The following is a 16457-nucleotide window of genomic DNA, read 5'->3' on the forward strand; positions in this document are numbered from 1 at the left end:
TTGAGGCCTCATTTTTTCCACTCTGATTTAGCCGGCTCACTACTGAAGTGTCTAGATCAGAGTGGGTTTTTTGTGGTCCTCATTTTTTCCACTCTGATCTAGCCGGCTCACTGCTGAAGTGTCTAGATCAGAGTGGGTTTTTTGTGGTCCTCATTTTTTCCACTCTGATCTAGCCGGCTCACTGCTGAAGTGTCTAGATCAGAGTTGATTTCTTGAGGCCTCGCTGTAGTCACATGTTTTTGGTCACCTCATTTTATCCACTCCGTTCTAGCTGCTTCACCAGTGAGGTGGCTAGATCAGAGTTGATTTTTTGATGATATCTGTGATCTTTTCTCCATACAGCACAGTTCAGTTTCTACAGCGGGGTCTCCAGGCCTCAGAGCAGGGGGTGGAATCAGATTTATAATTGGAATGATTTCATGTTTTTATTTATTAGATGCTCACACTGTTATATTTATTATTTTATTCCAAAGGGCAAATTTTTATTTTCATTATTATTATAACTTACATTTTATTATTATTTTTTACAATATAAATAATTCCACACAGCGCTGATTATTCAGTTTTGCTGGAATTTTAATTTTACCGTATTTCCACGAGTCGTGGCCGCAGGACTGACATTGAAAGAGTGGGCGGAGCCTCACAAGGAAAAACGGAACCGCGCAGCTGACAGTCTTCATAACTTACCATATTGGATCAGAGTGGATTTTTTGAGGATCTCTCTGTAGCCTTCATTATGTACATTTGGTACTGAAGTGACTGAAATTCAGTTTTTTGAAGAGTGGGAGGAGCCTCACGGCGAAAAACGTAACAGAGCGCAGCCGAGAAAGTGCTTATAATTTCACACATTGTGTCGTAGTGGATTTTTTGAGGACCTCAAAAAAGCCACTCCGTTCTAGCTGCTTCAGTAGTGAGCCGTCTATATCAGAGTGGATTTTTTGAGGACCTCATTTTAGCCACTACATTATGTACATTTGGTACTGAGGTGACTGCAATGGATTTTTTCGAAGAGTGGGAGGAGCCTCAAAGCAAAAAGCGTAACAGAGCGCAGCTGAAAGTCCTCATAATATCCACATTGTGTCGTAGTGGATTTTTTGAGGACCTCAAAAAAGCCACTCCGTTCTAGCTGCTTCAGTAGTGAGCCGTCTATATCAGAGTGGATTTTTTGAGGACCTCATTTTAGCCACTACATTATGTACATTTGGTACTGAGGTGACTGCAATGTATTTTTTCGAAGAGTGGGAGGAGCCTCAAAGCAAAAAGCGTAACAGTGCGCAGCTGAAAGTCCTCATAATATCCACATTGTGTCGTAGTGGATTTTTTGAGGACCTCAAAAAAGCCACTCCGTTCTAGCTGCTTCAGTAGTGAGCCGTCTATATCAGAGTGGATTTTTTGAGGACCTCATTTTAGCCACTACATTATGTACATTTGGTACTGAGGTGACTGGAATGGATTTTTTCGAAGAGTGGGAGGAGCCTCAAAGCAAAAAGCGTAACAGTGCGCAGCTGAAAGTCCTCATAATATCCACATTGTGTCGTAGTGGATTTTTTGAGGACCTCATTTTAGCCACTCCGTTCTAGCTGCTTCAGTAGTGAGCCGTCTATATCAGAGTGGATTTTTTGAGGACCTCATTTTAGCCACTACATTATGTACATTTGGTACTGAGGTGACTGCAATGTATTTTTTCGAAGAGTGGGAGGAGCCTCAAAGCAAAAAGCGTAACAGTGCGCAGCTGAAAGTCCTCATAATATCCACATTGTGTCGTAGTGGATTTTTTGAGGACCTCAAAAAAGCCACTCCGTTCTAGCTGCTTCAGTAGTGAGCCGTCTATATCAGAGTGGATTTTTTGAGGACCTCATTTTAGCCACTACATTATGTACATTTGGTACTGAGGTGACTGGAATGGATTTTTTCGAAGAGTGGGAGGAGCCTCAAAGCAAAAAGCGTAACAGTGCGCAGCTGAAAGTCCTCATAATATCCACATTGTGTCGTAGTGGATTTTTTGAGGACCTCAAAAAAGCCACTCCGTTCTAGCTGCTTCAGTGGTGAGCCGTCTATATCAGAGTGGATTTTTTGAGGACCTCATTTTAGCCACTACATTATGTACATTTGGTACTGAGGTGACTGCAATGGATTTTTTCGAAGAGTGGGAGGAGCCTCAAAGCAAAAAGCGTAACAGTGCGCAGCTGAAAGTCCTCATAATATCCACATTGTGTCGTAGTGGATTTTTTGAGGACCTCAAAAAAGCCACTCCGTTCTAGCTGCTTCAGTAGTGAGCCGTCTATATCAGAGTGGATTTTTTGAGGACCTCATTTTAGCCACTACATTATGTACATTTGGTACTGAGGTGACTGCAATGGATTTTTTCGAAGAGTGGGAGGAGCCTCAAAGCAAAAAGCGTAACAGTGCGCAGCTGAAAGTCCTCCTAATATCCACATTGTGTCGTAGTGGATTTTTTGAGGACCTCAAAAAAGCCACTCCGTTCTAGCTGCTTCAGTAGTGAGCCGTCTATATCAGAGTGGATTTTTTGAGGACCTCATTTTAGCCACTACATTATGTACATTTGGTACTGAGGTGACTGCAATGGATTTTTTCGAAGAGTGGGAGGAGCCTCAAAGCAAAAAGCGTAACAGTGCGCAGCTGAAAGTCCTCATAATATCCACATTGTGTCGTAGTGGATTTTTTGAGGACCTCAAAAAAGCCACTCCGTTCTAGCTGCTTCAGTGGTGAGCCGTCTATATCAGAGTGGATTTTTTGAGGACCTCATTTTAGCCACTACATTATGTACATTTGGTACTGAGGTGACTGCAATGGATTTTTTCGAAGAGTGGGAGGAGCCTCAAAGCAAAAAGCGTAACAGTGCGCAGCTGAAAGTCCTCATAATATCCACATTGTGTCGTAGTGGATTTTTTGAGGACCTCAAAAAAGCCACTCCGTTCTAGCTGCTTCAGTAGTGAGCCGTCTATATCAGAGTGGATTTTTTGAGGACCTCATTTTAGCCACTACATTATGTACATTTGGTACTGAGGTGACTGCAATGGATTTTTTCGAAGAGTGGGAGGAGCCTCAAAGCAAAAAGCGTAACAGTGCGCAGCTGAAAGTCCTCATAATATCCACATTGTGTCGTAGTGGATTTTTTGAGGACCTCAAAAAAGCCACTCCGTTCTAGCTGCTTCAGTAGTGAGCCGTCTATATCAGAGTGGATTTTTAGAGGACCTCATTTTAGCCACTACATTATGTACATTTGGTACTGAGGTGACTGCAATGTATTTTTTCGAAGAGTGGGAGGAGCCTCAAAGCAAAAAGCGTAACAGTGCGCAGCTGAAAGTCCTCATAATATCCACATTGTGTCGTAGTGGATTTTTTGAGGACCTCAAAAAAGCCACTCCGTTCTAGCTGCTTCAGTAGTGAGCCGTCTATATCAGAGTGGATTTTTTGAGGACCTCATTTTAGCCACTACATTATGTACATTTGGTACTGAGGTGACTGCAATGGATTTTTTCGAAGAGTGGGAGGAGCCTCAAAGCAAAAAGCGTAACAGTGCGCAGCTGAAAGTCCTCATAATATCCACATTGTGTCGTAGTGGATTTTTTGAGGACCTCAAAAAAGCCACTCCGTTCTAGCTGCTTCAGTAGTGAGCCGTCTATATCAGAGTGGATTTTTTGAGGACCTCATTTTAGCCACTACATTATGTACATTTGGTACTGAGGTGACTGCAATGGATTTTTTCGAAGAGTGGGAGGAGCCTCAAAGCAAAAAGCGTAACAGTGCGCAGCTGAAAGTCCTCCTAATATCCACATTGTGTCGTAGTGGATTTTTTGAGGACCTCAAAAAAGCCACTCCGTTCTAGCTGCTTCAGTAGTGAGCCGTCTATATCAGAGTGGATTTTTTGAGGACCTCATTTTAGCCACTACATTATGTACATTTGGTACTGAGGTTACTGCAATGTATTTTTTCGAAGAGTGGGAGGAGCCTCAAAGCAAAAAGCGTAACAGTGCGCAGCTGAAAGTCCTCATAATATCCACATTGTGTCGTAGTGGATTTTTTGAGGACCTCATTTTAGCCACTCCGTTCTAGCTGCTTCAGTAGTGAGCCGTCTATATCAGAGTGGATTTTTTGAGGACCTCATTTTAGCCACTACATTATGTACATTTGGTACTGAGGTGACTGCAATGGATTTTTTCGAAGAGTGGGAGGAGCCTCAAAGCAAAAAGCGTAACAGTGCGCAGCTGAAAGTCCTCATAATATCCACATTGTGTCGTAGTGGATTTTTTGAGGACCTCAAAAAAGCCACTCCGTTCTAGCTGCTTCAGTAGTGAGCCGTCTATATCAGAGTGGATTTTTTGAGGACCTCATTTTAGCCACTACATTATGTACATTTGGTACTGAGGTGACTGCAATGGATTTTTTCGAAGAGTGGGAGGAGCCTCAAAGCAAAAAGCGTAACAGTGCGCAGCTGAAAGTCCTCATAATATCCACATTGTGTCGTAGTGGATTTTTTGAGGACCTCAAAAAAGCCACTCCGTTCTAGCTGCTTCAGTAGTGAGCCGTCTATATCAGAGTGGATTTTTTGAGGACCTCATTTTAGCCACTACATTATGTACATTTGGTACTGAGGTGACTGCAATGTATTTTTTCGAAGAGTGGGAGGAGCCTCAAAGCAAAAAGCGTAACAGTGCGCAGCTGAAAGTCCTCATAATATCCACATTGTGTCGTAGTGGATTTTTTGAGGACCTCAAAAAAGCCACTCCGTTCTAGCTGCTTCAGTAGTGAGCCGTCTATATCAGAGTGGATTTTTTGAGGACCTCATTTTAGCCACTACATTATGTACATTTGGTACTGAGGTGACTGCAATGGATTTTTTCGAAGAGTGGGAGGAGCCTCAAAGCAAAAAGCGTAACAGTGCGCAGCTGAAAGTCCTCATAATATCCACATTGTGTCGTAGTGGATTTTTTGAGGACCTCAAAAAAGCCACTCCGTTCTAGCTGCTTCAGTAGTGAGCCGTCTATATCAGAGTGGATTTTTTGAGGACCTCATTTTAGCCACTACATTATGTACATTTGGTACTGAGGTGACTGCAATGGATTTTTTCGAAGAGTGGGAGGAGCCTCAAAGCAAAAAGCGTAACAGTGCGCAGCTGAAAGTCCTCCTAATATCCACATTGTGTCGTAGTGGATTTTTTGAGGACCTCAAAAAAGCCACTCCGTTCTAGCTGCTTCAGTAGTGAGCCGTCTATATCAGAGTGGATTTTTTGAGGACCTCATTTTAGCCACTACATTATGTACATTTGGTACTGAGGTTACTGCAATGTATTTTTTCGAAGAGTGGGAGGAGCCTCAAAGCAAAAAGCGTAACAGTGCGCAGCTGAAAGTCCTCATAATATCCACATTGTGTCGTAGTGGATTTTTTGAGGACCTCATTTTAGCCACTCCGTTCTAGCTGCTTCAGTAGTGAGCCGTCTATATCAGAGTGGATTTTTTGAGGACCTCATTTTAGCCACTACATTATGTATATTTGGTACTGAGGTGACTGCAATGTATTTTTTCGAAGAGTGGGAGGAGCCTCAAAGCAAAAAGCGTAACAGTGCGCAGCTGAAAGTCCTCATAATATCCACATTGTGTCGTAGTGGATTTTTTGAGGACCTCAAAAAAGCCACTCCGTTCTAGCTGCTTCAGTAGTGAGCCGTCTATATCAGAGTGGATTTTTTGAGGACCTCATTTTAGCCACTACATTATGTACATTTGGTACTGAGGTGACTGCAATGGATTTTTTCGAAGAGTGGGAGGAGCCTCAAAGCAAAAAGCGTACCAGAGCGCAGCTGAAAGTCCTCATAATATCCACATTGTGTCGTAGTGGATTTTTTGAGGACCTCAAAAAAGCCACTCCGTTCTAGCTGCTTCAGTAGTGAGCCGTCTATATCAGAGTGGATTTTTTGAGGACCTCATTTTAGCCACTACATTATGTACATTTGGTACTGAGGTGACTGCAATGTATTTTTTCGAAGAGTGGGAGGAGCCTCAAAGCAAAAAGCGTAACAGTGCGCAGCTGAAAGTCCTCATAATATCCACATTGTGTCGTAGTGGATTTTTTGAGGACCTCAAAAAAGCCACTCCGTTCTAGCTGCTTCAGTAGTGAGCCGTCTATATCAGAGTGGATTTTTTGAGGACCTCATTTTAGCCACTACATTATGTACATTTGGTACTGAGGTGACTGGAATGGATTTTTTCGAAGAGTGGGAGGAGCCTCAAAGCAAAAAGCGTAACAGTGCGCAGCTGAAAGTCCTCATAATATCCACATTGTGTCGTAGTGGATTTTTTGAGGACCTCATTTTAGCCACTCCGTTCTAGCTGCTTCAGTAGTGAGCCGTCTATATCAGAGTGGATTTTTTGAGGACCTCATTTTAGCCACTACATTATGTACATTTGGTACTGAGGTGACTGCAATGTATTTTTTCGAAGAGTGGGAGGAGCCTCAAAGCAAAAAGCGTAACAGTGCGCAGCTGAAAGTCCTCATAATATCCACATTGTGTCGTTGTGGATTTTTTGAGGACCTCAAAAAAGCCACTCCGTTCTAGCTGCTTCAGTAGTGAGCCGTCTATATCAGAGTGGATTTTTTGAGGACCTCATTTTAGCCACTACATTATGTACATTTGGTACTGAGGTGACTGGAATGGATTTTTTCGAAGAGTGGGAGGAGCCTCAAAGCAAAAAGCGTAACAGTGCGCAGCTGAAAGTCCTCATAATATCCACATTGTGTCGTAGTGGATTTTTTGAGGACCTCAAAAAAGCCACTCCGTTCTAGCTGCTTCAGTGGTGAGCCGTCTATATCAGAGTGGATTTTTTGAGGACCTCATTTTAGCCACTACATTATGTACATTTGGTACTGAGGTGACTGCAATGGATTTTTTCGAAGAGTGGGAGGAGCCTCAAAGCAAAAAGCGTAACAGTGCGCAGCTGAAAGTCCTCATAATATCCACATTGTGTCGTAGTGGATTTTTTGAGGACCTCAAAAAAGCCACTCCGTTCTAGCTGCTTCAGTAGTGAGCCGTCTATATCAGAGTGGATTTTTTGAGGACCTCATTTTAGCCACTACATTATGTACATTTGGTACTGAGGTGACTGCAATGGATTTTTTCGAAGAGTGGGAGGAGCCTCAAAGCAAAAAGCGTAACAGTGCGCAGCTGAAAGTCCTCCTAATATCCACATTGTGTCGTAGTGGATTTTTTGAGGACCTCAAAAAAGCCACTCCGTTCTAGCTGCTTCAGTAGTGAGCCGTCTATATCAGAGTGGATTTTTTGAGGACCTCATTTTAGCCACTACATTATGTACATTTGGTACTGAGGTGACTGCAATGGATTTTTTCGAAGAGTGGGAGGAGCCTCAAAGCAAAAAGCGTAACAGTGCGCAGCTGAAAGTCCTCATAATATCCACATTGTGTCGTAGTGGATTTTTTGAGGACCTCAAAAAAGCCACTCCGTTCTAGCTGCTTCAGTAGTGAGCCGTCTATATCAGAGTGGATTTTTTGAGGACCTCATTTTAGCCACTACATTATGTACATTTGGTACTGAGGTGACTGCAATGGATTTTTTCGAAGAGTGGGAGGAGCCTCAAAGCAAAAAGCGTAACAGTGCGCAGCTGAAAGTCCTCCTAATATCCACATTGTGTCGTAGTGGATTTTTTGAGGACCTCAAAAAAGCCACTCCGTTCTAGCTGCTTCAGTAGTGAGCCGTCTCTATCAGAGTGGATTTTTTGAGGACCTCATTTTAGCCACTACATTATGTACATTTGGTACTGAGGTGACTGCAATGGATTTTTTCGAAGAGTGGGAGGAGCCTCAAAGCAAAAAGCGTAACAGAGCGCAGCTGAAAGTCCTCATAATATCCACATTGTGTCGTAGTGGATTTTTTGAGGACCTCAAAAAAGCCACTCCGTTCTAGCTGCTTCAGTAGTGAGCCGTCTATATCAGAGTGGATTTTTTGAGGACCTCATTTTAGCCACTACATTATGTACATTTGGTACTGAGGTGACTGCAATGGATTTTTTCGAAGAGTGGGAGGAGCCTCAAAGCAAAAAGCGTAACAGTGCGCAGCTGAAAGTCCTCCTAATATCCACATTGTGTCGTAGTGGATTTTTTGAGGACCTCAAAAAAGCCACTCCGTTCTAGCTGCTTCAGTAGTGAGCCGTCTATATCAGAGTGGATTTTTTGAGGACCTCATTTTAGCCACTACATTATGTACATTTGGTACTGAGGTGACTGCAATGGATTTTTTCGAAGAGTGGGAGGAGCCTCAAAGCAAAAAGCGTAACAGAGCGCAGCTGAAAGTCCTCATAATATCCACATTGTGTCGTAGTGGATTTTTTGAGGACCTCAAAAAAGCCACTCCGTTCTAGCTGCTTCAGTAGTGAGCCGTCTATATCAGAGTGGATTTTTTGAGGACCTCATTTTAGCCACTACATTATGTACATTTGGTACTGAGGTGACTGCAATGGATTTTTTCGAAGAGTGGGAGGAGCCTCAAAGCAAAAAGCGTAACAGTGCGCAGCTGAAAGTCCTCCTAATATCCACATTGTGTCGTAGTGGATTTTTTGAGGACCTCAAAAAAGCCACTCCGTTCTAGGTGCTTCAGTAGTGAGCCGTCTATATCAGAGTGGATTTTTTGAGGACCTCATTTTAGCCACTACATTATGTACATTTGGTACTGAGGTGACTGGAATGGATTTTTTCGAAGAGTGGGAGGAGCCTCAAAGCAAAAAGCGTAACAGTGCGCAGCTGAAAGTCCTCATAATATCCACATTGTGTCGTAGTGGATTTTTTGAGGACCTCATTTTAGCCACTCCGTTCTAGCTGCTTCAGTAGTGAGCCGTCTATATCAGAGTGGATTTTTTGAGGACCTCATTTTAGCCACTACATTATGTACATTTGGTACTGAGGTGACTGCAATGGATTTTTTCGAAGAGTGGGAGGAGCCTCAAAGCAAAAAGCGTAACAGTGCGCAGCTGAAAGTCCTCATAATATCCACATTGTGTCGTAGTGGATTTTTTGAGGACCTCAAAAAAGCCACTCCGTTCTAGCTGCTTCAGTAGTGAGCCGTCTATATCAGAGTGGATTTTTTGAGGACCTCATTTTAGCCACTACATTATGTACATTTGGTACTGAGGTGACTGCAATGTATTTTTTCGAAGAGTGGGAGGAGCCTCAAAGCAAAAAGCGTAACAGTGCGCAGCTGAAAGTCCTCATAATATCCACATTGTGTCGTAGTGGATTTTTTGAGGACCTCATTTTAGCCACTCCGTTCTAGCTGCTTCAGTAGTGAGCCGTCTATATCAGAGTGGATTTTTTGAGGACCTCATTTTAGCCACTACATTATGTACATTTGGTACTGAGGTGACTGCAATGTATTTTTTCGAAGAGTGGGAGGAGCCTCAAAGCAAAAAGCGTAACAGTGCGCAGCTGAAAGTCCTCATAATATCCACATTGTGTCGTAGTGGATTTTTTGAGGACCTCAAAAAAGCCACTCCGTTCTAGCTGCTTCAGTAGTGAGCCGTCTATATCAGAGTGGATTTTTTGAGGACCTCATTTTAGCCACTACATTATGTACATTTGGTACTGAGGTGACTGGAATGGATTTTTTCGAAGAGTGGGAGGAGCCTCAAAGCAAAAAGCGTAACAGTGCGCAGCTGAAAGTCCTCATAATATCCACATTGTGTCGTAGTGGATTTTTTGAGGACCTCAAAAAAGCCACTCCGTTCTAGCTGCTTCAGTGGTGAGCCGTCTATATCAGAGTGGATTTTTTGAGGACCTCATTTTAGCCACTACATTATGTACATTTGGTACTGAGGTGACTGCAATGGATTTTTTCGAAGAGTGGGAGGAGCCTCAAAGCAAAAAGCGTAACAGTGCGCAGCTGAAAGTCCTCATAATATCCACATTGTGTCGTAGTGGATTTTTTGAGGACCTCAAAAAAGCCACTCCGTTCTAGCTGCTTCAGTAGTGAGCCGTCTATATCAGAGTGGATTTTTTGAGGACCTCATTTTAGCCACTACATTATGTACATTTGGTACTGAGGTGACTGCAATGGATTTTTTCGAAGAGTGGGAGGAGCCTCAAAGCAAAAAGCGTAACAGTGCGCAGCTGAAAGTCCTCCTAATATCCACATTGTGTCGTAGTGGATTTTTTGAGGACCTCAAAAAAGCCACTCCGTTCTAGCTGCTTCAGTAGTGAGCCGTCTATATCAGAGTGGATTTTTTGAGGACCTCATTTTAGCCACTACATTATGTACATTTGGTACTGAGGTGACTGCAATGGATTTTTTCGAAGAGTGGGAGGAGCCTCAAAGCAAAAAGCGTAACAGTGCGCAGCTGAAAGTCCTCATAATATCCACATTGTGTCGTAGTGGATTTTTTGAGGACCTCAAAAAAGCCACTCCGTTCTAGCTGCTTCAGTGGTGAGCCGTCTATATCAGAGTGGATTTTTTGAGGACCTCATTTTAGCCACTACATTATGTACATTTGGTACTGAGGTGACTGCAATGGATTTTTTCGAAGAGTGGGAGGAGCCTCAAAGCAAAAAGCGTAACAGTGCGCAGCTGAAAGTCCTCATAATATCCACATTGTGTCGTAGTGGATTTTTTGAGGACCTCAAAAAAGCCACTCCGTTCTAGCTGCTTCAGTAGTGAGCCGTCTATATCAGAGTGGATTTTTTGAGGACCTCATTTTAGCCACTACATTATGTACATTTGGTACTGAGGTGACTGCAATGGATTTTTTCGAAGAGTGGGAGGAGCCTCAAAGCAAAAAGCGTAACAGTGCGCAGCTGAAAGTCCTCATAATATCCACATTGTGTCGTAGTGGATTTTTTGAGGACCTCAAAAAAGCCACTCCGTTCTAGCTGCTTCAGTAGTGAGCCGTCTATATCAGAGTGGATTTTTTGAGGACCTCATTTTAGCCACTACATTATGTACATTTGGTACTGAGGTGACTGCAATGTATTTTTTCGAAGAGTGGGAGGAGCCTCAAAGCAAAAAGCGTAACAGTGCGCAGCTGAAAGTCCTCATAATATCCACATTGTGTCGTAGTGGATTTTTTGAGGACCTCAAAAAAGCCACTCCGTTCTAGCTGCTTCAGTAGTGAGCCGTCTATATCAGAGTGGATTTTTTGAGGACCTCATTTTAGCCACTACATTATGTACATTTGGTACTGAGGTGACTGCAATGGATTTTTTCGAAGAGTGGGAGGAGCCTCAAAGCAAAAAGCGTAACAGTGCGCAGCTGAAAGTCCTCATAATATCCACATTGTGTCGTAGTGGATTTTTTGAGGACCTCAAAAAAGCCACTCCGTTCTAGCTGCTTCAGTAGTGAGCCGTCTATATCAGAGTGGATTTTTTGAGGACCTCATTTTAGCCACTACATTATGTACATTTGGTACTGAGGTGACTGCAATGGATTTTTTCGAAGAGTGGGAGGAGCCTCAAAGCAAAAAGCGTAACAGTGCGCAGCTGAAAGTCCTCCTAATATCCACATTGTGTCGTAGTGGATTTTTTGAGGACCTCAAAAAAGCCACTCCGTTCTAGCTGCTTCAGTAGTGAGCCGTCTATATCAGAGTGGATTTTTTGAGGACCTCATTTTAGCCACTACATTATGTACATTTGGTACTGAGGTTACTGCAATGTATTTTTTCGAAGAGTGGGAGGAGCCTCAAAGCAAAAAGCGTAACAGTGCGCAGCTGAAAGTCCTCATAATATCCACATTGTGTCGTAGTGGATTTTTTGAGGACCTCATTTTAGCCACTCCGTTCTAGCTGCTTCAGTAGTGAGCCGTCTATATCAGAGTGGATTTTTTGAGGACCTCATTTTAGCCACTACATTATGTACATTTGGTACTGAGGTGACTGCAATGGATTTTTTCGAAGAGTGGGAGGAGCCTCAAAGCAAAAAGCGTAACAGTGCGCAGCTGAAAGTCCTCATAATATCCACATTGTGTCGTAGTGGATTTTTTGAGGACCTCAAAAAAGCCACTCCGTTCTAGCTGCTTCAGTAGTGAGCCGTCTATATCAGAGTGGATTTTTTGAGGACCTCATTTTAGCCACTACATTATGTACATTTGGTACTGAGGTGACTGCAATGGATTTTTTCGAAGAGTGGGAGGAGCCTCAAAGCAAAAAGCGTAACAGTGCGCAGCTGAAAGTCCTCATAATATCCACATTGTGTCGTAGTGGATTTTTTGAGGACCTCAAAAAAGCCACTCCGTTCTAGCTGCTTCAGTAGTGAGCCGTCTATATCAGAGTGGATTTTTTGAGGACCTCATTTTAGCCACTACATTATGTACATTTGGTACTGAGGTGACTGCAATGTATTTTTTCGAAGAGTGGGAGGAGCCTCAAAGCAAAAAGCGTAACAGTGCGCAGCTGAAAGTCCTCATAATATCCACATTGTGTCGTAGTGGATTTTTTGAGGACCTCAAAAAAGCCACTCCGTTCTAGCTGCTTCAGTAGTGAGCCGTCTATATCAGAGTGGATTTTTTGAGGACCTCATTTTAGCCACTACATTATGTACATTTGGTACTGAGGTGACTGCAATGGATTTTTTCGAAGAGTGGGAGGAGCCTCAAAGCAAAAAGCGTAACAGTGCGCAGCTGAAAGTCCTCATAATATCCACATTGTGTCGTAGTGGATTTTTTGAGGACCTCAAAAAAGCCACTCCGTTCTAGCTGCTTCAGTAGTGAGCCGTCTATATCAGAGTGGATTTTTTGAGGACCTCATTTTAGCCACTACATTATGTACATTTGGTACTGAGGTGACTGCAATGGATTTTTTCGAAGAGTGGGAGGAGCCTCAAAGCAAAAAGCGTAACAGTGCGCAGCTGAAAGTCCTCCTAATATCCACATTGTGTCGTAGTGGATTTTTTGAGGACCTCAAAAAAGCCACTCCGTTCTAGCTGCTTCAGTAGTGAGCCGTCTATATCAGAGTGGATTTTTTGAGGACCTCATTTTAGCCACTACATTATGTACATTTGGTACTGAGGTTACTGCAATGTATTTTTTCGAAGAGTGGGAGGAGCCTCAAAGCAAAAAGCGTAACAGTGCGCAGCTGAAAGTCCTCATAATATCCACATTGTGTCGTAGTGGATTTTTTGAGGACCTCATTTTAGCCACTCCGTTCTAGCTGCTTCAGTAGTGAGCCGTCTATATCAGAGTGGATTTTTTGAGGACCTCATTTTAGCCACTACATTATGTATATTTGGTACTGAGGTGACTGCAATGTATTTTTTCGAAGAGTGGGAGGAGCCTCAAAGCAAAAAGCGTAACAGTGCGCAGCTGAAAGTCCTCATAATATCCACATTGTGTCGTAGTGGATTTTTTGAGGACCTCAAAAAAGCCACTCCGTTCTAGCTGCTTCAGTAGTGAGCCGTCTATATCAGAGTGGATTTTTTGAGGACCTCATTTTAGCCACTACATTATGTACATTTGGTACTGAGGTGACTGCAATGGATTTTTTCGAAGAGTGGGAGGAGCCTCAAAGCAAAAAGCGTAACAGAGCGCAGCTGAAAGTCCTCATAATATCCACATTGTGTCGTAGTGGATTTTTTGAGGACCTCAAAAAAGCCACTCCGTTCTAGCTGCTTCAGTAGTGAGCCGTCTATATCAGAGTGGATTTTTTGAGGACCTCATTTTAGCCACTACATTATGTACATTTGGTACTGAGGTGACTGCAATGTATTTTTTCGAAGAGTGGGAGGAGCCTCAAAGCAAAAAGCGTAACAGTGCGCAGCTGAAAGTCCTCATAATATCCACATTGTGTCGTAGTGGATTTTTTGAGGACCTCAAAAAAGCCACTCCGTTCTAGCTGCTTCAGTAGTGAGCCGTCTATATCAGAGTGGATTTTTTGAGGACCTCATTTTAGCCACTACATTATGTACATTTGGTACTGAGGTGACTGGAATGGATTTTTTCGAAGAGTGGGAGGAGCCTCAAAGCAAAAAGCGTAACAGTGCGCAGCTGAAAGTCCTCATAATATCCACATTGTGTCGTAGTGGATTTTTTGAGGACCTCATTTTAGCCACTCCGTTCTAGCTGCTTCAGTAGTGAGCCGTCTATATCAGAGTGGATTTTTTGAGGACCTCATTTTAGCCACTACATTATGTACATTTGGTACTGAGGTGACTGCAATGTATTTTTTCGAAGAGTGGGAGGAGCCTCAAAGCAAAAAGCGTAACAGTGCGCAGCTGAAAGTCCTCATAATATCCACATTGTGTCGTAGTGGATTTTTTGAGGACCTCAAAAAAGCCACTCCGTTCTAGCTGCTTCAGTAGTGAGCCGTCTATATCAGAGTGGATTTTTTGAGGACCTCATTTTAGCCACTACATTATGTACATTTGGTACTGAGGTGACTGGAATGGATTTTTTCGAAGAGTGGGAGGAGCCTCAAAGCAAAAAGCGTAACAGTGCGCAGCTGAAAGTCCTCATAATATCCACATTGTGTCGTAGTGGATTTTTTGAGGACCTCAAAAAAGCCACTCCGTTCTAGCTGCTTCAGTGGTGAGCCGTCTATATCAGAGTGGATTTTTTGAGGACCTCATTTTAGCCACTACATTATGTACATTTGGTACTGAGGTGACTGCAATGGATTTTTTCGAAGAGTGGGAGGAGCCTCAAAGCAAAAAGCGTAACAGTGCGCAGCTGAAAGTCCTCATAATATCCACATTGTGTCGTAGTGGATTTTTTGAGGACCTCAAAAAAGCCACTCCGTTCTAGCTGCTTCAGTAGTGAGCCGTCTATATCAGAGTGGATTTTTTGAGGACCTCATTTTAGCCACTACATTATGTACATTTGGTACTGAGGTGACTGCAATGGATTTTTTCGAAGAGTGGGAGGAGCCTCAAAGCAAAAAGCGTAACAGTGCGCAGCTGAAAGTCCTCCTAATATCCACATTGTGTCGTAGTGGATTTTTTGAGGACCTCAAAAAAGCCACTCCGTTCTAGCTGCTTCAGTAGTGAGCCGTCTATATCAGAGTGGATTTTTTGAGGACCTCATTTTAGCCACTACATTATGTACATTTGGTACTGAGGTGACTGCAATGGATTTTTTCGAAGAGTGGGAGGAGCCTCAAAGCAAAAAGCGTAACAGTGCGCAGCTGAAAGTCCTCATAATATCCACATTGTGTCGTAGTGGATTTTTTGAGGACCTCAAAAAAGCCACTCCGTTCTAGCTGCTTCAGTGGTGAGCCGTCTATATCAGAGTGGATTTTTTGAGGACCTCATTTTAGCCACTACATTATGTACATTTGGTACTGAGGTGACTGCAATGGATTTTTTCGAAGAGTGGGAGGAGCCTCAAAGCAAAAAGCGTAACAGTGCGCAGCTGAAAGTCCTCATAATATCCACATTGTGTCGTAGTGGATTTTTTGAGGACCTCAAAAAAGCCACTCCGTTCTAGCTGCTTCAGTAGTGAGCCGTCTATATCAGAGTGGATTTTTTGAGGACCTCATTTTAGCCACTACATTATGTACATTTGGTACTGAGGTGACTGCAATGGATTTTTTCGAAGAGTGGGAGGAGCCTCAAAGCAAAAAGCGTAACAGTGCGCAGCTGAAAGTCCTCATAATATCCACATTGTGTCGTAGTGGATTTTTTGAGGACCTCAAAAAAGCCACTCCGTTCTAGCTGCTTCAGTAGTGAGCCGTCTATATCAGAGTGGATTTTTTGAGGACCTCATTTTAGCCACTACATTATGTACATTTGGTACTGAGGTGACTGCAATGTATTTTTTCGAAGAGTGGGAGGAGCCTCAAAGCAAAAAGCGTAACAGTGCGCAGCTGAAAGTCCTCATAATATCCACATTGTGTCGTAGTGGATTTTTTGAGGACCTCAAAAAAGCCACTCCGTTCTAGCTGCTTCAGTAGTGAGCCGTCTATATCAGAGTGGATTTTTTGAGGACCTCATTTTAGCCACTACATTATGTACATTTGGTACTGAGGTGACTGCAATGGATTTTTTCGAAGAGTGGGAGGAGCCTCAAAGCAAAAAGCGTAACAGTGCGCAGCTGAAAGTCCTCATAATATCCACATTGTGTCGTAGTGGATTTTTTGAGGACCTCAAAAAAGCCACTCCGTTCTAGCTGCTTCAGTAGTGAGCCGTCTATATCAGAGTGGATTTTTTGAGGACCTCATTTTAGCCACTACATTATGTACATTTGGTACTGAGGTGACTGCAATGGATTTTTTCGAAGAGTGGGAGGAGCCTCAAAGCAAAAAGCGTAACAGTGCGCAGCTGAAAGTCCTCCTAATATCCACATTGTGTCGTAGTGGATTTTTTGAGGACCTCAAAAAAGCCACTCCGTTCTAGCTGCTTCAGTAGTGAGCCGTCTATATCAGAGTGGATTTTTTGAGGACCTCATTTTAGCCACTACATTATGTACATTTGGTACTGAGGTTACTGCAATGTATTTTTTCGAAGAGTGGGAGGAG

This window comes from Anomaloglossus baeobatrachus, chromosome 2, assembly GCF_048569485.1.
Source record: "Anomaloglossus baeobatrachus isolate aAnoBae1 chromosome 2, aAnoBae1.hap1, whole genome shotgun sequence".
In the NCBI taxonomy this organism is placed as follows: Eukaryota; Metazoa; Chordata; class Amphibia; order Anura; family Aromobatidae; genus Anomaloglossus; species Anomaloglossus baeobatrachus.